Genomic DNA, 24,906 nt, shown 5'->3' with positions numbered 1-24,906 from the left:
TTGTCCCACTGGATCAATACCGGCTGACCTTGAAGCAGAGGTCTTGCTAAGCTTAGAGCATTATAAATTTGCCCTTAGCTCCAGTATATTTATGTGGAGAAAAGTCTCCAGACTTGATCACACTCCCTGGAAATTTTTTCCCTGTGTGACTGCTCCCCAGCCTCTCAGGCTGGCCTCCGTGGTCACCAGCATCCAATCCTGAATGCCGAATCTGCGGCCCTCTAGAAGATGAGCACTCTGTAACCACCACAGGAGAGACACCCTTGTCCTTGGATATCGGGTTATCCGCTGATGCATCTGAAGATGCGATCCGGACCATTTGTCCAGCAGATCTGTCAGATTGTGTTTGGTCTGTGTCCCCGGAGGGGGCGCTAGTGGGTCAGTGGAGGTAGGAGGAAAGAGACGAGGAGGTTGTATCACGTTCTTGCGCATGAGCGCAATGGTATTTTATTAGCAGATAAGTTTTAAACAGAAATGCAGCAGAAATAATAATATCAGATGAGAAAGTCAAATACTTGGAATGATAACAAATAGTCTATGGCAATGGATGATAGATGACTTGAGAAATCATATCCGGTAATGTAAAACAACAGAATGAATGTTAATGAAATGATACTGGTTTGGAAACCAGAGCAGGGTTTTAAAACAGAGAACTAAGGCAGTAGATGGATATTGCAAACCTGAGCATAAGCAGGAGACCAACTCACAGTGCAGGTGATGAGGCACTGGCAGCAGCAAGCTGTGTCACAGGTGGAGGAATGAACACACCTGGAGTTTAGTCTTCAACTGCAGGCTGAAGCACACAAGGTGGTGATGAGTGTGAAGCCCAATGCAGGTTGCTGGTATTGCTTAGCCTTGAAGTTCCACGGGAGCAAAGCAGAATCACCAGGAGTATAAGTTCTTAGCAGAGAACCAGGAACTCAGGAGAAACAGGAGCCGATCCTTTCATGCAGGTTGTCAGAATGACACAAAGTCCAGGATGCCTGTGAGGTGAAACTGTAGCCTCCTATATACCCCATGGTGTGCAGGGATTGGATGGAGGAAAGGACAGTGGGTGCGGCCACGCACCGGATTGGCCGCAGCATACTAGCTGTTTGGAAACTGTCATGGCGGCGCCCACGCCGCGGCCCAGCGGGGACGCGGCGCGCACACGCCCGCTGGCTCAGGAGTGTTCCCAGGACCTTGATGATGTCCCATGGCAGGGGCATAGGCGACAGGTGACCGCAGGGAGCCAGGACGGAGTCCGCAGCGGCGGACGGATGCCAGTCTGGTAAGTCGATTCCTGACAGTACCCCCTCCTTTAGGGGTGGACACCGAACACCCACGTGGTTTGGAGGGATGAGTACTGTGGAAGACACGGACCAACCTAGGAGCATGGACATCAGATGAATTCACCCAGCTTCTCTCCTCTGGGCCATAACCGAACCAATCGACCAGGTACTGGAGACGTCCATACCGGCAACGAGAGTCCAGAATCTTGTTGATCTCAAATTCCACGCCCCGCTGAGTTCGAACCTTGGGACCTGCTGGAAGAGTATTCTGAAAGCGGTTTAGGACTAGAGGTCTGAGGAGAGAAATGTGAAAGGCATTAGGAATACGAAGTGAAGGTGGTAATTTCAACTTGTAAGCCACTGGGTTGATGACACTCTCAATAGGGTAAGGACCAATGAAGCGTGGTGCAAACTTCATGGATGGGACCCTGAGACGAAGGTTGCGGGTTGATAACCAAACCCTGTCCCCCGGTTTCAAATGGGGAACCGCACGTCTCTTGCGGTCGGCGTAGATCTTGTATCGACTGGAGGCTTTTTTGAGGGAAACATGAATTCTTTTCCAAATGGAGGAAAACTGAGTCAGAGCAGTAGTGGCAGCAGGAACATCCATGTGAGGGAGTTCTTGGAATTCAGGTACCCGGGGATGTTGCCCATAGACTGCAAAGAAAGGTGTCGTGTCTGTAGCAGTGTGGTAACGAAAGTTATGGGCAAACTCGGCCCATGGGAGCAGATTGAACCAATCATCCTGGGAGGATGTCACATATAACCTTAGAAAAGTCTCAAGTTCTTGATTGACTCTCTCTGTCTGCCCGTTCGTCTGAGGATGGTATGATGACGAGAATTTCAATTTTATCTGCATGGCAGAACAGAGGGCCCTCCAAAACCTTGCTACAAACTGTACCCCCCGATCAGATATTATTTCGGAGGGTAAACCGTGTAAACGGAAGATCTCCTGTAGGAAGATCTGGGCAAGTTTCGGGGCAGAAGGGAGACCCTGGAGAGGAACGAAATGAGCCATCTTGGAAAATCTGTCCACTACAACCCAAATAGTGTTATGTCCCTGAGAAGGTGGAAGATCAGTGATAAAATCCATTGATAGGTGAGACCAAGGACGATTAGGGACAGATAAGGGTTGTAACTGACCTGCTGGAGACTGACGAGGAGTCTTGTGCTGCACACATTTAGGACAGGATGCCACGAAATCCTGGATATCCACTTTCATCTTCGGCCACCAATATGACGCAGAAAGGAACTTGAATGTCTTCAGGACACCAGGATGACCAGTGAACTTGGATTGGTGGGCCCAAGCTAGCAACTTGGGACGGAGTTCTGGGGAAACAAAAGTCTTACCCGGAGGTGGAGCTGGAGAGACTTGAGAGGCAGCGAAAACCACGGGACTCAGGATGGAATGTGGCACAGAGTCAGATGTTCCCTCTTCCGATTCCATGGACCGGGATAATGCGTCGGCTTTCACATTCTGTGAACCTGGGCGGAAATGAAGCCTAAAATTAAAACGTGAGAAAAACATAGCCCACCTGGACTGGCGAGGGTTAAGGCACTGAGCTGCTTTTAGGTATAGCAGGTTTTTATGATCCGTGAAGATGTTAAACGGATGTTTAGCCCCTTCTAGGAGATATCTCCATTCCTCGAGAGCCAGTTTGATTGCCAGTAACTCTTGATCTCCCACGGAGTAGTTAGCTTCTGCGGGAAGAAACTTGCGAGAAAAGAATCCACAAGGGTGAACTTTCCCATCAGATCCCTTCTGGGAGAGAACAGCTCCAACCCCAACTGTAGAGGCATCTACCTCCAACTCGAACGGCCTGTTGACATCTGGCTGTGACAGCACTGGAGCAGACATAAAGGCTAGCTTGATCTTCCGGAAGGCTGCCAAGGCTTCTTCTGACCAGTTGGAATGATCTGCCCCTTTCCGAGTCAGGTTGGTAATAGGAGCGATGAGAGTGGAGAATCCTCGAATAAATTTTCTATAATAGTTGGCAAAACCCAGGAACCGCTGGATAGATTTGAGGGAGTTTGGAATGGACCAATTGGCAATGGCTTCCAATTTTGCCGGGTCCATCTGAAGATCCGATCCGGAAATTATATACCCCAGGAAGGGTATAGAGGGAACTTCGAAGGTACATTTAGATAATTTCCCGTAGAGACGGTTCTCACGAAGACGTCGGAGAACTTCACAGACTTGTAGGCGATGAGATGGAAGGTCTTGAGAAAAGATAAGAATATCATCTAAGTAAACAACAAGGTACTTATACAGGACATCACGAAAGATCTCGTTCACGAAGTGTTGGAATACCGCTGGAGCATTACTTAACCCAAATGGCATTACCAGGTATTCATAATGGCCATCTCGAGTGTTGAAGGCTGTCTTCCACTCGTCACCACTCCGGATTCTGATGAGATTATAGGCACCGCGGAGATCTAACTTGGTAAAGATGCGAGCCCCCTTAACTCTATCAAAAAGTTCGGTAATAAGTGGTAGAGGATAACTATTCTTGATGGTAATGTCATTGAGACCCCGATAGTCAATGCATGGACGTAGTCCACCATCCTTCTTTTTGACGAAGAAGAAACCTGCACCAGCGGGTGATGATGACGGACGGATGAATCCTTTCTGAAGATTCTCTCTGATGTAATTACTCATCGCCTCTGTTTCAGGAACAGACAAAGGGTAGGTGCGCCCCCTGGGTGGCTTCTTGCCAGGAAGGAGATCGATGGGACAATCCCATTCCCTATGGGGCGGCAGGATATCAGCAGCCTTTTCACAGAAGACGTCTGCGAAGTCTTGATAAGCTGCTGGGAGTGTTAGCTGTGACTTTACTTCGGTAGACTTGATGGGACACACTTGGGCTAAGCAGGAATGATGACAGTGTGAACTCCATGAGGTAAGCTGCAACGTTGTCCAGTCGAACTGTGGGTTATGTAGTTGAAGCCAAGGCATGCCCAAGACAATCTCCTGGGTGGCTTGAGGGATGACCAGGAACTTGATCACTTCTGAATGGAGAAATCCAACTCCCAGAACCACTGGGGTAGTTTGATGTGAAATGTTCCCTTTAGAGATTCTACTACCATCCACAGCAGTAATGTATACAGGATAAGAGAGTTCACAGGTAGACAAGCAAAATTTGTTTACCGCAGCTTGGGTGATAAAATTTCCTGCAGCACCGCAGTCCACTAATGCTGACGCAGACTGGAGCCCAACGGAAGTTTCTAGCGTCACTGGAAGAATGAGATCTTGTTGAGAAGGAGCTTGACTGAATGATCCTAACTTGACTCCTCCCTTACAAGTCAGGATCTGGCGTTTCCCGAACGCATCGTGCAGGAGTTAATTTGATGACCCGCAGCAGCACAGTATAGGCAAAGCCTCTCTCGTAATCTTCTTGCCCGCTCCTCAGGGGTTAGGCGGGACCTATTTACCTGCATAGGCTCGTCAGAAGAAGGAGGCTGAAACTGTACAGAAGGTATGAACCTTACTCTGCGAGGTTCACTCCGAGCGCGTTCATTATTGCGTTCGCGGATGCGAGAGTCCAGCTTTATACACAGGGAGATCAAGTCAGACAGTTGAACAGGGATGTCACGGGTTGCCAGTTCGTCCTTGATCCGATCCGAAAGTCCGTGCCAGAAGGTTGCTACCAGAGCTTGGTTGTTCCATTGGACTTCTGCAGCCAACGTCTGGAACTGGATGACATATTGTCCCATGCTTCGGTTACCTTGACGAAGTTGGATCAGGTCTGCCGAAGCTGATGTTGCACGACCAGGCTCGTCAAAGATCCGTCTAAAGGTTGACACGAAGTCTGAGTAGTTATTGATCAGAGGGTCAGCACGTTCCCACAGAGGAGACACCCAATTCAGAGCAGATCCAGAGAGTAAGGAAATGATGTAGGCAACCTTGGACCTTGGTGTAGGAAAGTTATGTGGCAATAACTCAAACTGTATTTCGCACTGATTAAGAAACCCGCGACATAATTTAGGACTGCCATCATATTTGCTCGGCACGGGCAGGTGCAGACGAGACACTGGAGCTGATGCAGCCGACATAGAAGAACTTACAGCACTGGCAGGTGCTGGGGTAACAGTAGGTGAGAGTACACTTGGCAGGGATTGCTGCAGTGTATCCAATCGGGAGGACATCCCTTGTAGAAAGTGAAGCATCTGCTGCTGCGCAACCTCTTGACCATCCAGACGGGAGACCAGATTTTGCAAGGCCTCTGACCCCACACTCCGTCCACCATCCGAGTCCATCGATCCTGGACTTACTGTCAGATTGTGTTTGGTCTGTGTCCCCGGAGGGGGCGCTAGTGGGTCAGTGGAGGTAGGAGGAAAGAGACGAGGAGGTTGTATCACGTTCTTGCGCATGAGCACAATGGTATTTTATTAGCAGATAAGTTTTAAACAGAAATGCAGCAGAAATAATAATATCAGATGAGAAAGTCAAATACTTGGAATGATAACAAATAGTCTATGGCAATGGATGATAGATGACTTGAGAAATCATATCCGGTAATGTAAAACAACAGAATGAATGTTAATGAAATGATACTGGTTTGGAAACCAGAGCAGGGTTTTAAAACAGAGAACTAAGGCAGTAGATGGATATTGCAAACCTGAGCATAAGCAGGAGACCAACTCACAGTGCAGGTGATGAGGCACTGGCAGCAGCAAGCTGTGTCACAGGTGGAGGAATGAACACACCTGGAGTTTAGTCTTCAACTGCAGGCTGAAGCACACAAGGTGGTGATGAGTGTGAAGCCCAATGCAGGTTGCTGGTATTGCTGAGCCTTGAAGTTCCACGGGAGCAAAGCAGAATCACCAGGAGTATAAGTTCTTAGCAGAGAACCAGGAACTCAGGAGAAACAGGAGCCGATCCTTTCATGCAGGTTGTCAGAATGACACAAAGTCCAGGATGCCTGTGAGGTGAAACTGTAGCCTCCTATATACCCCATGGTGTGCAGGGATTGGATGGAGGAAAGGACAGTGGGTGCGGCCACGCACCGGATTGGCCGCAGCATACTAGCTGTTTGGAAACTGTCATGGCGGCGCCCACGCCGCGGCCCAGCGGGGACGCGGCGCGCACACGCCCGCTGGCTCAGGAGTGTTCCCAGGACCTTGATGATGTCCCATGGCAGGGGCATAGGCGACAGGTGACCGCAGGGAGCCAGGACGGAGTCCGCAGCGGCGGACGGATGCCAGTCTGGTAAGTCGATTCCTGACAAGATCCCACTGAAGAGTTCTTGCGTGGAATCTGCCGAATGGAATTGCTTCGTAATAAGCCACCATTTTTCCCAGGACTCTTGTGCACTGTGCACTGACACTTTTCCTGGTTTTAGGAGGTTCCTGACTAGCTCGGATAACTCCCTGGCTTTCTCCTCCGGGAGAAACACCTTTTTCTGGACTGTGTCCAGAATCATCCCTAGGACCAGCAGACGTGTCGTCGGAAACAACTGCGGTTTTGGAATATTTAGAATCCACCCGTGCTGTCGTAGAACTACTTAAGATAGTGCTACTCCGACCTCCAACTGTTCTCTGGACCTTGCTCTTATCAGGAGGTCGTCCATTTTCTTTGAAGACGAATCCTTATTTCGGCCATTACCTTGGTAAAGACCCGGGGTGCCGTGGACAATCCAAACGGCAGCGTCTGAAACTGATAGTGACAGTTCTGTACCACGAACCTGAGGTACCCTTGGTGAGTAGGGCAAATTTGGGACACGGAGGTAAGCATCCCTGATGTCCCGGGACACCATATAGTCCCCTTCTTCCTGGTTCGCTATCACTGCTCTGAGTGACTCCATCTTGATTTGAACCTTTGTAAGTGTTCAAATATTTCAGATTTAGAATAGGTCTCACCTAGCCTTCTGGCTTCAGTACCACAATATAGTGTGGAATAATACCCCTTTCCTTGTTGTAGGAGGGGTAATTTGATTATCACCTGCTGGGAATACAGCTTGTGAATTGTTTCCAATACTGCCTCCCTGTCGGAGGGAGACATTGGTAAAGCAGACTTCAGGAACCTGCAAGGGGGAAACGTCTCGACATTCCAATCTGTACCCCTGGGATACTACTAGTAGGATCCAGGGGTCCTGTACGGTCCCAGCGTCATGCTGAGAACTTGGCAGAAGCGGTGGAGGGCTTCTGTTCCTGGGAATGGGCTGCCTGCTGCAGTCTTCTTCCCTTTCCTCTATCCCTGGGCAGATATGACTCTTATAGGGACGAAAGGACTGAGGCTGAAAAGACGGTGTCTTTTTCTGCAGAGATGTGACTTAGGGTAAAAACGGTGGATTTTCCAGCAGTTGCCGTGGCCACCAGGTCCGATGGACCGACCCCAAATAACTCCTCCCCTTTATACGGCAATACATCTTTGTGCCGTTTGGAATCTGCATCACCTGACCCCTGTCGTGTCCATAAACATCTTCTTGCAGATATGGACATCGCACTTACTCTTGATGCCAGAGTGCAAATATCCCTCTGTGCATCTCGCATATATAGAAATGCATCCTTTAAATGCTCTATAGTCAATAAAATACTGTCCCGGTCAAGGGTATCAATATTTTTAGTCAGGGAATCCGACCAAGCCACCCCAGCTCTGCACATCCAGGCTGAGGCGATCGCTGGTCGCAGTATAACACCAGTATGTGTGTATATACTTTTTAGGATATTTTCCAGCCTCCTATCAGCTGGCTCCTTGAGGACGGCCCTATCTGTAGACGGTACCGCCACTTGTTTTGATAAGCGTGTGAGCGCCTTATCCACCCTAAGGGGTGTTTCCCAACGCGCCCTAACTTCTGGCGGGAAAGGGTATACCGCCAATAATTTTCTATCGGGGGAAACCCACGCATCATCACACACTTCATTTAATTTATCTGATTCAGGAAAAACTACAGGTAGTTTTTTCACATCCCACATAATACCCTTTTTTGTGGTACTTGTAGTATCAGAAATATGTAACACCTCCTTCATTGCCCTTAACAAGTAACGTGTGGCCCTAAAGGAAAATACGTTTGTTTCTTCACCGTCGACACTGAAATCAGTGTCCGTGTCTGTGTCTGTCGACCGACTGAGGTAAATGGGCGTTTTACAGCCCCTGACGGTGTTTGAGACGCCGGGACAGGTACTAATTTGTTTGCCGGCCGTCTCATGTCGTCAACCGACCTTGCAGCGTGTTGACATTATCACGTAATTCCATAAATAAGCCATCCATTCCGGTGTCGACTCCCTAGAGAGTGACATCACCATTACAGGCAATTGCTCCGCCTCCTCACCAACATCGTCCTCATACATGTCGACACACACGTACCGACATACAGCACACACACAGGGAATGCTCTGATAGAGGACAGGACCCTACTAGCCCTTTGGGGAGACAGAGGGAGAGTTTGCCAGCACACACCAAAAAAAGCTATAATTATACAGGGACAACCTTTATAAAAGTGTTTTTCCCTTATAGCATTTTAATATATATAGTCATATCGCCAAATCAGTGCCCCCCCTCTCTGTTTTAACCCTGTTTCTGTAGTGCAGTGCAGGGGAGAGCATGGGAGCCTTCCCACCAGCATTTCTGTGAGGGAAAATGGCGCTGTGTGCTGAGGAGAATAGGCCCCGCCCCCTTTTCGGCGGGCTTCTTCTCCCGTTTTTCTGAGACCTGGCAGGGGTTAAATACATCCATATAGCCCCCAGGGGCTATATGTGATGTATTTTTAGCCAGAATAAGGTACTATCATTGCTGCCCAGGGCGCCCCCCCCAGCGCCCTACACCCTCAGTGACCGCTGCTATGAAGTGTGCTGACAACAATGGCGCACAGCTGCAGTGCTGTGCGCTACCTTAAGAAGACTGAAAAATCTTCTGCCGCCGGTTTCTGGACCTCTTCACTTTTCGGCATCTGCAAGGGGGTCGGCGGCGCGGCTCCGGGACGAACCCCAGGGTGAGACCTGTGTTCCGACTCCCTCTGGAGCTAATGGTGTCCAGTAGCCTAAGAAGCCAATCCATCCTGCACGCAGGTGAGTTCACTTCTTCTCCCCTAAGTCCCTCGTAGCAGTGAGCCTGTTGCCAGCAGGACTCACTGAAAATAAAAAACCTTAAAACTTTTACTCTAAGCAGCTCTTTAGGAGAGCCACCTAGATTGCACCCTTCTCGGCCGGGCACAAAAATCTAACTGAGGCTTGGAGGAGGGTCATAGGGGGAGGAGCCAGTGCACACCACCTGATCCTAAAGCTTTTACTTTTGTGCCCTGTCTCCTGCGGAGCCGCTAATCCCCATGGTCCTGACGGAGTCCCCAGCATCCACTAGGACGTCAGAGAAATACCAATAACATCTATATCTATATATACTGTATATGTATAATGTGCAGTGTTATTATACAGGAGGGACTCTGCCCTAGGTTATACACATGATACGCTAGGGACTATATACCAATAACATCTATCTCTATATATACTGTATATGTATAATGTGCAGTGTTATTATACAGGAGGGACTCTGCCCTAGGTTATTCACATGATACGCTAGGGACTATATACCAATAACATCTATCTTTATATATACTGTATATGTATATTGTGCAGTGTTATTATACAGCAGGGACTCTGTCCTAGGTTATATACATGATACGCTAGGGACTATATACTAATAACATTTATCTCTATATATACTGTATATAACGGAAAAAGGGAAGAAATAGAGGCGCTCATTTCATTTCAACACTGTAAAAGTATAAATTCATCACAACCAAGGGGTAATAAAATTTAATTATTTATTCTTAAATTAAATAAGTAAAAAATACACTAATATGTACAGAACCACTTTGTTGAGCACAGGATATATATAAAAATCACAGTTGATAATCCCTATTCTCACAAATTTGCCACATATATAATAAATCGCGCACATATGGGGGAGGGACTTGGGCGCGGACCTCGTCTTCTATGGCCGTTACATAGATGATTTGTTTTTCATTTTTGATGGAGATTACTCACAATTTACTCACTTCACGACACTCCTTAACAATAATGAATTTAATTTACAGTTCACTTGCACTGTGGACAATAAGTCGGTTTCCTTTCTTGACATTTTCATTTCTGTTTTGGACGGCTCCATCGTTACGAAGACATTTAGGAAGGAAGTTGATAATTATAACTTCCTCCATTTTGAGAGTATGCACGCTAGACCTTGGTTAGAAAATATCCCACTGGGACAACTGCGCCGAATTCGGCGTAATTGCAGTAACCAGGAAGATTTTAATATACAAGCACTTGAACTTATGAATGCACTCAAAACCAGAGGTTATCCTCTGGACTTGATTAATTCAGCTTTGGAAAAGGCAAATAAATTTGATCGGGAAGAACTTCTCCATCATAGGGTTGAGAATACATCCTTTAAAGAAAATTGTCCACACTTTTTCTCTAAGTTCAATAGTGCTTCTGGCAAGATAAAAAAGGTTCTGAAGAACAACTTTCCTATACTGCTTATGGATAAGATCCTTAAACCCGTTATTGGTCAGTCACCCTCTATTATCTTTAAAAAGTCGGAGAATTTGACACAACATCTTGCCCCGAGTCTTTTTGTAGATAAGAGATTAGGGACGAATGAGACTCAGAAACATTCAGCCTCCTGGCTAACAACTAAACCAAATGGCTGTTTTAGATGTGGTCTGGGCAATTGTATCACATGTTCTCACATTCAGAACAATGTACATACCTTTTCATCCTCTGCAGGAGAAGAACATAAAATTAAATCATTCATTAATTGTAATAGTGAATATATCATTTATATGTTAGTGTGTCCTTGTGGCCTCCGCTATATAGGGAGGACCACACGCAAGTTGAGAATCCGTTTTTTAGAACATAGGCGAAATATTTTGAAGGCCTATTTGAATCATGGAGTCTCAAAACATTTTTTTCACTTCCATAATAGTGACCCTAAAGGTTTAGTAATTGTAGGCATTGAAATCATCAGTCTTACCCAAAGAGGTGGTGACAGGTTTAGCAGACTGTGTTATAGGGAGAATTTCTGGATCCACCGATTGGGGACCCTCAATCCGGAGGGCCTCAATGAGTGTATTGAGATCGATCCCTAATTTATCTCAAGATACGATTAGTCCTCTGCTCATATTCAATATCCCTCCACCTTGGTTTCTGCCCCTGTTCCCCCTTTCACTTTTTTTCCCCCCTCCCTTACCGAGTATTTATAGTGTCTGGATGGTTGAGTATCCGTGTGCCTTCCTTTAAGGCGGGGGGTAAGCTGGGACTCCGCTTCCATACATTTGTCTTATATAGGTAAATATAATACACCGGAGCAGGACCCATATTTGGGGTCCTGTTCAATATAATAGAATCCCAAAAAAAAGGGGGGGGTCATTCAATTAAACTAATAAATAATAAATAATAGAAATCAAATAAATATATTAAAAATAAAATATATAATAAATTAAAAATTAAAAAATAATTAAAAATTAAAGATAAAAATAAAGAGTATATAAAAATTAATATTGTATAAATTCACAATTTAATAAATTCAATTGTGAATATGCAATTTCCACATGCCATCAGGTCCTACGCACCTATATGTCTATATGTTTCCTCTTTTTCCTTGGGATATAGATAAGTCTCCTCCGATTGTATATAATTTTCCAACTTAAGCACTATTGTACTGAATATAATTAGACTGATGCTGATAGTCAGCTACAGGATGAGATTATCATTATTTTTTAACATTTTTTATTTAATTTAGATTAGTGTTGTTTTAAATAACATAAAGAAAGTAAATTATATATTTTTCTGTTTTTTTTATCTAATTGTTATATGTTTTTATATTTTCCCGTTTATATTTAAATCATGTAACGTATTATATAGTCATCAGTCAACTCCGCCATTGTTTTATAGATCATTATATTAATTTATCAATTGTATTTGACGATATTACCTGTAGACAGAGAGAGCCCAGGTTTAACTATCAGCTAAACCACTGCTATTCACACAACTAAGGGTGTCTTATTAAATGGTTTTATTTATTTGCCACTGATTGCACTGATTAAATATGTGAGTGTTTGATTGTGAGCACTTTAAATAGAACTGACACGGCTATAGGAGTCATCTTTGAAAAAGTCACGTGTTGCGTGACGAAACGCGTCAGGACTCCTCCCTCTTTCTCACACAATTGCCGCACGCTCTGGGATATCATCCACAGCTCCATCTTACCGGTCATAGGAGCGAACGGTTAACGGTGCACGAAACCGCAACATCAGCCGACAGTGGCCGGGCGCTTACTTCTCTCCCTCTCACTACTCACGGACAGCACAAGTCCAGAGAGCATTAGAGAAGCATTACAGAGTGCTGGATTCCCGCAGCGGCTCCGATCTAATCAGCCGCACACCTGTCTCTCCCCACACACTGCAGTGGGCGGTGCACGCCCAGGGGAAGAATCGGACAATTACGGGATTCCAAGTGTATGGACAGACCCTCCCTTCTACTGTTCACTGGGCAATTGCATCGACCTGAGGACGCTCGGGTCTTACAGCCCAACTGGAGAGGTAATTCAACAAATATTCCATACAATTGGTCCTTGGAACGTTGAGACATTGTATCATACATTATAACATCCTCAAGACGCAACTCACTGTCTCTAATTAATGCACTCTCAACCAGCAATTGTGCTATATAACAGTCTTGGTTACAGTATTATAACAGTTGATACACTGGGACTGTTGGGAGCTGATTAGTGTGTATCACTTTTCTAATTGTTTGTTGTAGTAACACAAGCAATACATGTGAGCGATTTATTATATATGTGGCAAATTTGTGAGAATAGGGATTATCAACTGTGATTTTTATATATATCCTGTGCTCAACAAAGTGGTTCTGTACATATTAGTGTATTTTTTACTTATTTAATTTAAGAATAAATAATTAAATTTTATTACCCCTTGGTTGTGATGAATTTATACTTTTACAGTGTTGAAATGAAATGAGCGCCTCTATTTCTTCCCTTTTTCCGTTCTATTAATCTTGAGAGTAACACATAACTCTCTATAGAGGCGAACGTATATATCTTTTTGCACTGTAAAATCCCAGAATAAAGACATTAGTCTGGTATAGTATACAAGTGATTGACACAGGCGCAGCAACTTTTTTCCTTTGTTTTCATATACTGTATATGTATAATGTGCAGTGTTATTATACAGCAGGGACTCTGCCCTAGGTTATACACATGATACGCTAGGGACTATATACCAATAACATCTATCTCTATATATACTGTATATGTATAATGTGCAGTGTTATTATACAGCAGGGACGCTGTCCTAGGTTATATACATGATACACTAGGGACTATATACCAATAACATCTATCTCTATATATACTGTATATGTATAATGTGCAGTGTTATTATACAGCAGGGACTCTGTCCTAGGTTATATACATGATACACTAGGGACAATATACCAATAACATCTATATATATACTGTATATGTATAATGTGCAGTGTTATTATACAGCAGGGACTCTGCCCTAGGTTATACACGATACACTAGGGACTATATACCAATAACATCTATCTCTATATATACTGTATATGTATAATGTGCGGTGTTATTATACAGCAGGGACACTGTCCTAGGTTATACACATGATACACTAGGGACTATATACCAATAGCATCTCTCTCTATATATACTGTATGTGTATAATGTGCAGTGTTATTATACAGCAGGGATACTGTCCTAGGTTATACACATGATACACTAGGGATTATATACCAATAACATCTCTCTCTATATATACTGTATATGTATAATGTGCAGTGTTATTATACAGCAGGGACTCTGTCCTAGGTTATACACATGATACACTAGGGATATATATACCAATAACATCTATCTCTATATATACTGTATATGCATAATGTGCAGTGTTATTATACAGCAGGGATACTCTCCTAGGTTATACACATGATAGGATACAGATATAGCTTTCTCTCCCTATATACACCTATACTACAGATGTAGCCACACTCATCTATACCGTGATGCATTCACACATGCCCACGCATTGCTGCATAGTGTGAACGCGCCGCTGTGATACTGATTGCAGCGGGTGTTAGCTCCATAGGGTAACATGGTGTGCGCATGCGTACGCAGTGTGCTCACTTGTCACAACATCACTGCCGCGATACACAATGATGAGCATGGCTACATCTGTATATATAATATACACAATATATATGCCAGTATATGATGCTACCTGTATAAATATAAATGAGCACTGTGTATTACACCGCAGGGTCATCCCCATCCCCCATCTGCCTCTCGCCCACCTTCCATCCAAGGACCTTATTCAATAAGGATTGCAAAATTATCAAATCACAATCCGGCTTATTATGGAACGGCTGCGGATGAGCAGTGTTTGCATCGCGCACGTGTGAGTAATAAAAGCGACAGAAAATGCGTACACATCGTGATCATAATGCAGACGCTATTTGACTGTCAGGAAGCCGGCGTTTCTGGGCGGAAACCTGCCATTTTCTGGGTCTAAGTGCGAAAACGCAGGCGTCCCAGGTGTTTTTAAGGTGGGCCTCTGACATCAGCGATGACCACTTCCAGCCTCTTGTGTCACAAGAATTGTAGCCGACCTTACCTGGTGCAGATACGAAAATCTTCCATGTTCCGGTAATTGCGTATGGTTCTACGATCAGCTGCATATTGCGATGCATTCACAGTTTCTGCAATGGGCGTTTTTTCTCAATTGCTGGGCGGCAACTATTTGATCGCAGAAACTGCGTTTTATCAGAAATTGCAATCCTTACTGCATAAGGGGCCTAATTCAGACCTGACTGCAACAGCAAAATATTTCTGTAATGCTCAAAACCATGTGCAGTGCAGGTGGGGCAGATGTAACATGTGCAGAGAGAGCTAGATTTGGGTGGGGTGTGTTCAAACTGAAATCTAAATTGCAGTGTAAAAATAAATCAGCCAGTATTTCCCCTGCACAGAAACAGTATAACCCACCCAAATCTAACTCTCTCTGCACATGTTACATCTACCCCACCTGCAGTGCACATGGTTTTATCCATTAGAGATAGATTTTGCTTTTGCGATCAGGTCTGAATTAGGGCCTAGGTCCCACGTGTGGGGAGCTGGTCACTCATACCATATATGGTGCCTGCAGACGTCTCTCATACACCAGGAACATCGCTCACCTCACTGCCGGTCACCGTCACCTCCTCTCCCGCCGCCTCCACTGAAATGTGTTGTGTCCAATGTTGTCAACTCTAAATAAAAAACAAGCAGCTGATGAGTGAAAAACAAGCCCAGCACCAGCGTCCTCACTCCTGCTCCTCTCTCCACACACACAGGAAACTTCTCCTCCCCCCTCCTTCCCCTAATCCATGTCCTCCAGTCTGAGCTCACACAGAGCCTCTCTCTCACTTCCTGATTACATTAACTCCTTCAGCTCCTGAAGTGGTGACAGCCCCATAGTACAGCAGGACAATGCAAGGGTGTGGATCATAGGATCCACAGTGTCTAGGTCGACAATGTTTGGGTTGACAGTCACTAAGTCGACAGTGTAACCCTCCCTTATGTCTGACAAGGTTACTAATTCTAATAATGTGCCTCCACCCAAGCTATTGCTCTAATAACAGGCTGCCTGACTTCTATCTGTACTTTATATGTGGGTTTTGTTATCTATACATATATGTATATATATATATATATATTACCCATATACCTGTTCTTCTTTCCAGCTCTTCCAATCAACCTCCAGCAACAACAGTTGGTAAGTATTATATTTGTAATATTATTTTACATACCTTATTCATACACTAATAAGTAATAACTAGGTTTATGCATACAACCATGTCCTAGCTACCCCACTCTCCTATACAAAACAATTGCATGCAATACACAATACAATATTTGGTGATAACCGCGCTGAATAAGTGACTCGGGTACTCTGAAAAAACTTGAGTTGCGCAAGTTGTGGCCCATAAAGATGATAAACAACAATGTTCTGTTATATTCCAAATATATGAGAGTGTGAAAGTTCCTTTACTGAGTCTGAGGCCACTTTAGAAAATCCTGCTTAGATGTGTAACTATGTAATTCTTTATCCTGGTTACCAGTGTAGCCCAAAATAAATGACATTTCTCTGTTCTGAATGTAAAGTTACATTACTCTGTATCCAGTAAGCTGAATGTAGAGAACTGATCTATGTCATGAAGTATAAAGACACAGTATATCTCCTCCGCTGGCTTAGTACAAAGAACTCTAGATCTCATAACAATAACATCCAGATGGTTAACGTGACAGTTTTTCTTCATACAGACTAATTTCTGTCTTGAATATTTTCTACATTAAATTATAGCATCAGTGTCTCTTTCTCTCTGAACAGATCTACTTGCAGTCTCTGAATAGCTTGTGTAGCTAGTAATTTATACTCTAATATTCTTAGTCTTATTCGACTGCATAGACGATTTCATCTCCCTTGTGTATATATACGTATACAATTATAATCTCCATTTCTGTGACAAAGCATCTAATAAAATGATATACAAGTGTGGGACGCTACGGGTGCCACCCCCCACTGCGTGCCGCCCGGCCGGAAGCCACGGTCGCACGGCTGGAAGCGGACGCAGATCCCCTTCTCCCAGCTCCCCTCGGCACCACCGGAGGTGGGGAGCGCCCACCAGCCAAGGGACGGCCGGGACTCGGAGGAGGAACACCCAAGCGCCCAGATGCTGGGAGTGCAACCAACCGGGGCACTTCGCCCGGGAATGCCCAGAAGCAAGGCGTACCGGGGATTATCGTCGGAGGCCTTTAAACTAACTTCCCTCGCGGTTGCGGGCCAAACCACGAGGAAAGAGACCGAGCGCATGAACACCAACTACGCCTCGGACCTAATTGGAGAGTGCCCTACTGTAATAGCCCGGCTGGCGGGAAAAGAACAACGATGCCTCCTGGATACGGGCTCCCAAGTATCGACCATGTCCGAACAATGTTTCCGGGAGCACTACGCCCACCTGACAAAAACGAGCGTAGGGAGCTGGGTGAACCTCAAGGCCGGCAACAACCTCCCCATCCCCGTTGTGGGGGTGGTGTGGATCGAGGTGGAACTGTACGACCAGCCCCTGGGGAAGAAGGGTGTCATGGTAATAGCAGGGGAAGAATTGACTCACGGACCGGTCATCCTTGGCATGAATATCTTGCGCTGCCTGGACCGGGCTGTGGTCCAGGAGAAGGGCCCCCGATATTGGAGGCACCTAAAGGTACAGAGGCCCGTACAACAGGCCCTTCAAAGGGTGATCCAACTGTGCGAGGAACCAAAATCTACGGGCAGAGGAGGGCCCATTGGCCAAATCAAAACCCAACACAAGCAGAAAGTGAAAGTTCCCGCCCGACAGGAGGTTGTCCTGGACTTGCCAGTACGGTCGCAACATAGACTAGAGGGAAGGGAGGTCCTCATTGAGCCTTGTTGGTTCCGGCAGACCGAGACCGGGCTGGTGGTGGCCCGAGCCCTCGCCGTGGTCCAAGGCGGCACGGTGCCCCTTCGCATCTGTAATCTTGGAGACCACCCGGCGGAAATACCTGCAAGGACGACTTTGGCCGAGCTACACATCATCCCGGCGAGCCACATCCAACCAGAACCAGGTTTGACACTCCATCCGGATGCGGAAACACCTTGGACCCTGGCGGTGACGGTCGAGGAAAAAGAGATGCCCACTGACAACTGGAATGGCCGGGCCATCCTGGAACAGACAGACGTGACCCTGGATCAACTCCACCCAGCGGACGTCAAAAGACTGGAACGCATGCTGTGGAAAAGGTAGAAGGTGTTCTCGCGCAGCAAGGAGGACTTTGGATTTTCCCGGGAGCTAGAACACGAGATCAACACCGGCGACAGTCGCCCCATCCGCGAGCGTTACTGCCCCATTCTGCCTCGGTTATACCAGGAGGTAAAAACCATGATCCGCCAGATGCTAGCCAGCCAGGTCATTAAAGAAAGCAAGAGCCCCTGGGCGGCCCCGATTGTCCTGGTCAAGAAGAAAGATGGAGCCCTGCGCTTCTGTGTAGATTACCGGAAACTGAACAGCTGCACGGTGAGGGATGCATACCCCCTTCCCCGCATCGAGGAGTCGTTGGCTGCACTAGGGAAGTCCCGGTACTTCTCGACGCTGGATTTGGCCAGCGGTTACTGGCAAGTCCCTGTGGCAGAACGGGACCAAGCCAAGACGGCCTTCATCACCCCCATGGGACTGTTTGACTTCTGCAGGATGCCGTTCGAACTCTCCAACGCGCCTCCACCTTTCAACGCCTCATGGAGCGTTGCCTGGGGGACCTGAACTTCGAGGCCATCTTGATATATTTGGACGACATCATTGTCTTTGCCCCCACCCTTGACGAACACCTGCGGAGGTTGGACCTAGTCTTGCAGCGCCTGGAAAATTACGGCCTCAAGCTGAAGCCCTGGAAGTGCCACCTCTTGAAGCCCAGCCTGGAATACTTGGGCCACGTGGTATCTGCAGAGGGGGTGCAACCCACCCCTAGCAAACTGGCCGCGATACAAGGATGGAAGGCCCCCACCACAGTGACCGAAGTACGGGCTTTCTTGGGCTTAGTAGGTTACTACCGGCGATTCATCAAAGGTTTTGCCAAGATCGCTGGTCCCCTGCACGAGCTACTGAGGGGCCTGGCAACAGACTCCCGGCAAAGGAGGATCCAGTGGGGCCAGGCGCAGGAAGACTCTTTCCTTCGGCTCAAGGAGGCACTCAGCCAAGCCCCAGTATTGGCCTATGCGGATTTCGACAAGCCATTCATACTCTACACCGATGGAAGCCACAAGGGCCTGGGGGCCGTGCTGTCCCAAGTCCAGGGAGGCCAGGAGAGGGTGATCGCCTATGGGAGCCGGGGTCTTCGGGAGTCAGAGCGAAACCCCGAGAACTACAGTTCGTTCAAACTTGAGCTGTTGGCCCTGGTGTGGGCGGTGACCGAAAAATTCCCGGAGTACCTGACGGCGGACGAAGCCGAAGTGGTCACAGACAACAACCCGCTAGCTCATCTGGATGCCGCCAAACTGGGGGCCTTGGAACAGCGTTGGACTGCCCGGTTGGCTAAGTTCCCCCTTAAAATACGCTATCGGCGTGGGAAGGACAATGCCAATGCAGATGCCCTGTCCCGGTTTCCGGTAGATGCCCCCACCGGCCCTACCGATGAGGAACAAGAGGGGTGGGAAATACCAGATTTCGCCCGATTTGGGCCCCCTCCGGAAGCCCAGCAGATCACCAGTTTTGGCCTCCAGTTGCGGAAATCCCTCCCGGATTGGGCCACGGAACAGGGCCGGGACCCAGATTTGAGGAGCATCCACCAATGGAAGGAGCAAGGACACTGGCCGTCCCGCTGTGATAGAGACCAGCTCGAGGAAGTAGGTCGGGGAGTGTTGCACCACTGGAACCAACTTACCATCCTGGAAGGGGTGCTGTGTCGACGCACCTACCTCGAGCAGGAACTCCGCACTGTGTGGCAGATCGTCCTGCCAGAGAGAGCCGCCTGGGATCTGGTGGTGGAATCCCACCGCGAAGGGAGCCACCTCGGCGTGGCCAAAACCCTTCAGTGGCTATGCCGGCAGTACTTCTGCCCGGGACTCCAGCAAGTGGTGGAAGAGGTATGTCGAGTATGCGATCGATGTGAGGCCACCAAACCCACAGAGCAGAGGGTGCCTGTACAAACCATCGTAACCACCCGACCTTTGGAGTTACTGATGATCGACTACGTGCTCATTGGAGAGTCAGCACAAGGATACCAGTACGCCCTGGTGATGACAGACCACCACACCAAATTCACGGTGGTCGCCCCAACCCGGGACCAGACCGCGGACTCAGCCGCCAAGGCCATCGTCGAGCAGTTCATCCGCAGGTATGGTTGCCTTGAACGCATACATTCCGACCAAGGCGCATGCTTCCAAGGCCGGGTGATGGAGCGCCTCTGCCAGACCTACGGCATGCAAAGATCCCGGACTACGCCTTACCACCCGGCAGGGAACGGGGCCTGTGAACGATTTAACCGGACCCTCCTGCAGATGCTCTGGACCTTAGAGGCCGAGCAGAAGAGACGGTGGCCAGATTTCGTGCAGGAGCTGGTGTGGGTGTACAACAACAGGGTCCAATGCACCACGGGTTTTTCCCCTTACCTCATGATGTTCGGGAGACCCGGAAGAGAACTACAGGACCTTGATCTTTCCCAGACGACGGGCAGCGGACCCAGAGTCAGTGGGTCGAGGAACTGAGACACCGCCTGAGGGCTGCCGGGGAGGTTGCCAAGCGGAATATGGAAGCCACCACCCACCCGCAACCTGGGCGATCCCTGTGCAGGCCCCTCAAGGAAGGACAGCGCGTCCGCGTCCGGGACCATCGGCCACACAACAAGCTGAGCGACCGATGGGAAACCCCGCCCTCCATTGTCAAACGGCAAGTATCCCCCAGGAACCCGGTCTACGAGGTACGCGCCGAGGACAGCGGCAGAAGTGATCGTGTTGTACACCAGAACATGTTGCGCCCCTGTGCGGCCCTGGGGTCGGAGCCTCTGCATCCCGCCTACGTCGAACCGGGCACCACCCCCGCCACACTGTACTGGTGGACCCCTATCACCCAGGGGCCGCCCCCCATGGAGGAGGTCCTGCACAACCTGGAGCTGCCTCCCCCGGAACAGGAGACACCGCCCCCTGAGGTCACCGCCGAGGTTCGGCCGGCAGCCCCTGTTCAGGCTGCGCCGCCACGAAGGTCAACTCGGACCACAATGGCCGTGCCTGCCCCACGATTTGCGGACCCAGATTTTGACTGGACGGTAAACCAGCTGTTTGTGGGGACCACAAAGGAAAAGGAGGGGGGAGTGTGGGACGCTACGGGTGCCACCCCCCACTGCGTGCCGCCCGGCCGGAAGCCACGGTCGCCCGGCCGGAAGCGGACGCAGATCCCCTTCTCCCGGCTGCCCGCGGGCGCCACCCCCCACTGCGTGCCGCCCGGCCGGAAGCCACGGTCGCCCTTCCGGAAGCGGACGCAGATCCCCTTCTCCCGGCTGCCCGGCCGGATGTCAGCCCTGGTCCCCGCGTCGCCAGGCGCGCCCAGGTGCTGTGGCGCGTCATCACAGGGCGATGCTGGCAGCGAATGAGGAGCCGCCACGTCACCCGGCCCAGAAGCCCCGGCAGGGGGGTATGTAAGGGCTGGCGGGGGGGAGGGACGAGGAGGCTGCACGTGTAGGAGAGAGAGGAGAGGACGGGTGCTGCTGTGGATACGTCTCCGGCTGTTGCTCCTGGTCCTGCTGCTGCTTCTGGTCCTGCTGCTGCTGCTGCTGCTCCTGGTCCTGCTACTGCCTTTGCCCTGGTAGCTGTCCTGGCCAGAGCTCGTCGCAAGCTGCCTTCATCTGGATCAAGGTAGGCCCTCAGTGAGGCCCCTCTCAGCATTGTCTGTTGTTCTTTACTGTACTCTCTGAGTGTAGGTATTGTGTCCTACCGTAGTCTCTTAGTGTAGAAATTGTGTCTTCACTGTATTCTCCGAGGGTAGGTATTGGGTTCTCTGTAATCTCATAGGCTTAAAGTGTTGTGTCTCTGTTTATTCTTGTATGGTACTTCCGGTGCGCATAGCGTTCTGCAGTCCCGCCCATGCGCGTCAGGCTCCCTTCGAAGGTAGGTGTTTGGCTGTCCGAGTTCCGGTCAGGGGCTTTGAGCCGCTTGCTCAGGCCCGGCTCGGTGCGTGTCCCCCACCCCCACCTGTGGCGTTGTTTCTTACGCATTTCCGTCCTAGGTACCCGGGAGACTGATCGCTCGACACGCAAGCGGACAAGATCGAGTCGGGTAAGCCAATCGGTGTTCTGTGTGTGTGTGTCACGTAAGTTTGTCGTCCCCCAACCCCCGTTCCCCTACCCCTTCCCCTGGTTGTGGGCGTTTCCGTCCAGGGTCGCACCGGGTGCTTTCGCACCTCACGGGTACCCAGTCTGAGGCCACAAGTGCCAATGATGACCCATCATTGAGCCCGCCTGGGGTTGTTCCGCCTTCCCTCCTCTCTGTCTGTGCGTATACAGGTTCTGTTTTCTCGACAGTAACCATCCAGGACCCGCAGCCACCCTGTCTAGCGGATCGGAGTCATCCCAGAGGAGGACCCAGAGTATCCCCAGCGGAGTAGAGAGACCGCCCTCGGTAAGTGTACCAACACGGGGAGGCTCAGGCGGCCCCTTCTTACACAAGTCCTTCCGTTTCTTTATCAGATGCGTATGCAAGGACAGCCAATGGGATATAGTGTGAAGTCACAGATTGCTGTCTTAGTTATGACCATTTCACACTTTCCCACAAAGTATCTGGATATCGTATTGCACAGTCACTAACTTTCCCCTTTACTGGATAGAGTCTCTCAACACACCACTGTACTGTACTTAGTTACTTGTGGTATTATTGCCGTATCTCGCCACAGCTAAGCAGCAAACCCACTCTGCACTGCCCGACTTTATATTTTGTAGGTCTATAACTTAATCCAGTCTAGCAATATAAGTAAAAATAGGGGTAGCTGTAATGATTACCACTTCGGCTTGCTGTATTAATAAAAAGTGCCTGGCACTGGATTATTTTCCCTCTATCTGCTTCTGCAAATTTGGTGCAGTTCGTCATTAAACAAAAACCAGTGCGTGGTCTCTTATCTCGTCCCCAACTGCTTAGTGCTGCTGTGTGTTATATTCAGCTCATTTATATGGATTTATGCTGTGCGGTGGTGTCATTCACTTACACCTCCGGATGATAGGCTGCCATCGATCAACTCCTCCCCCGACTCCTCCTTCCGTCTGTTAACTAGATGGCGCTGGCCACCCTTACCACGTGTCACTGCTCATTATGCCCTCAGCTTGGTTTGCTGATTGGACGACGTCTGAGCTGCCTGCCCTCTGCCCTTCAAACTGCTCTATTCTGACAGCCGCCAGTGGACCTCAACGCCTCTGGTCTCCCCAGTGATGCCTCGTTTGGTCACTGCTGCCCGACCTCCGCAGCTCTGCCTCCACCATCATTACTACCAAGCCTGAGTAGCACTATCAGGACCCAGTCGCCGCTGTATGTTTACAGAATACAGCTCTTTCAGCGGCGCTGGTGTATAAAAATGCGCACTTTAGCTGAGGGAACGCCAGTCTCAACTCCGCCGGCGAGAGCGCTTTTTATATGCTCCCAACTACCAGCGCGTGAACCCCCTCCTTTGCACACGGCACCCTGCTTAAATGGCACGGGAACCCCTTCTTTGCACACAGCCCTACTTTTACCGGTGCGTGGCTTCCTTCTCTACACACGGCTCTAATTCACCGGCGCGTGGGCTCCTTCACTACACACGGCTCTAATTCACCGGTGTGTGGGCTCCTTCTCTACACACGGCTCTAATTCACCGGCGCGTGGCTTCCTTCTCTACACACGGCTCTAATTCACCGGCGCGTGGTATCCTTCTCTACACACGGCTCTAATTCACCGGCGCGTGGGCTCCTTCTCTACACACGGCTCTAATTCACCGGCGCGTGGCTTCCTTCTCTACACACGGCTCTAATTCACTGGCGCGTGGCTTCCTTATCTACACACGGCTCTAATTCTCCGGCGCGTGGCTTCCGTCTCTACACACGGCTCTAATTCACCGGCGCGTGGCTTCCTTCTCTACACACGGCTCTAAATCACCGGTGCGTGGGCTCCTCCTCTGTGTTGTTAACAACTGCAGCGCTATATATTAAACACCCTCTAAGTCAGAGTTGGCATGCAGTCAATTACCCTTGCACCCCACAAACTCTCTCCCCAACATTAATATATATAACTCCATATATATGCATTTAATTAGCATATACATAATGTACATATCATTATATACACTTATGCATATATCAATATATAATTCCCTTTCTGTATTTACATATTTATACAGTAGCCCGATATTAGGCTACAACAGGGTGTGAAGGTCGACAAGGTTTCTAGGTCGACATGGTCTAGGTCAACATGAGTTTTTCACGTTTTATTGGTTTCATTTTCTCCGTACAGTGACAGGGAAGCACCGTGACCCCGTGACCCCTCGCATAGCTCGCTTCGTTCGCCATGCTTCGGGCAAGGTGCCTCGCTGTGCTTGGCACAGGTTACTATTCCCAATCGTAGCCCACGTGGATCGTTAAGTATGAAAATGGTAAAACAAAGAAAAAAAATGTGAAAAACTCATGTCGACCTTTTCATACCTCCCAACTGTCCCGATTTTTGTGGAACGTTCCCAATTTTTTGGGTCTGTCCTGCTGTCCCTATTGCGGGCTGCAGTGTTGGGAGGATCCCTGTCACTCGCTGCTCTGCTCACTTCATGCAAAGCAACACCCCCTTTTCAACAGGCCATGCCCCCTTTTTGGAGCCAGTCACACAAGTACAAACAGAAAAATAAAAACACAAACACAAAAAGTCCTAGCACTTGTTATGCTCCATCATCAGTCCTCTGTAGTGGTTTGCAGCCACACACATGCCATGCTCTCTGGCACAGTCAATGTCCATAGTCCCTGGGGCTGCAAACTGATCCCTGCTCACTGGCCCCTAATCGGCATCAATGCAGTGCATTGTGGGTGTAAAAGGAACAAATTGTCCTAGTTTATTGCGGA

General features: G+C 48.5%; 1 protein-coding gene across 4 annotated transcripts in view; it reads right to left on the bottom strand.

The window, feature by feature from the left end:
* The window catches only part of LOC134936057 (zinc finger protein 300-like), a 33,971-nt gene extending 18,312 nt beyond the window's left edge, over positions 1-15,659 (bottom strand). For all 4 annotated transcript variants that reach the window (XR_010180447.1, XM_063930967.1, XM_063930966.1 and 1 more), the window contains exon 1: positions 15,474-15,659. The gene's annotated coding sequence lies outside the window, so the exon portion shown is untranslated. The remainder of the gene's footprint in view (positions 1-15,473) is intronic.
* Between the last annotated feature and the right edge of the window lie 9,247 nt (positions 15,660-24,906).

This window comes from Pseudophryne corroboree, chromosome 6, assembly GCF_028390025.1.
Source record: "Pseudophryne corroboree isolate aPseCor3 chromosome 6, aPseCor3.hap2, whole genome shotgun sequence".
Classification (NCBI taxonomy): Eukaryota; Metazoa; Chordata; class Amphibia; order Anura; family Myobatrachidae; genus Pseudophryne; species Pseudophryne corroboree.
This window is presented reverse-complemented; position numbering and strand designations above follow the sequence as displayed.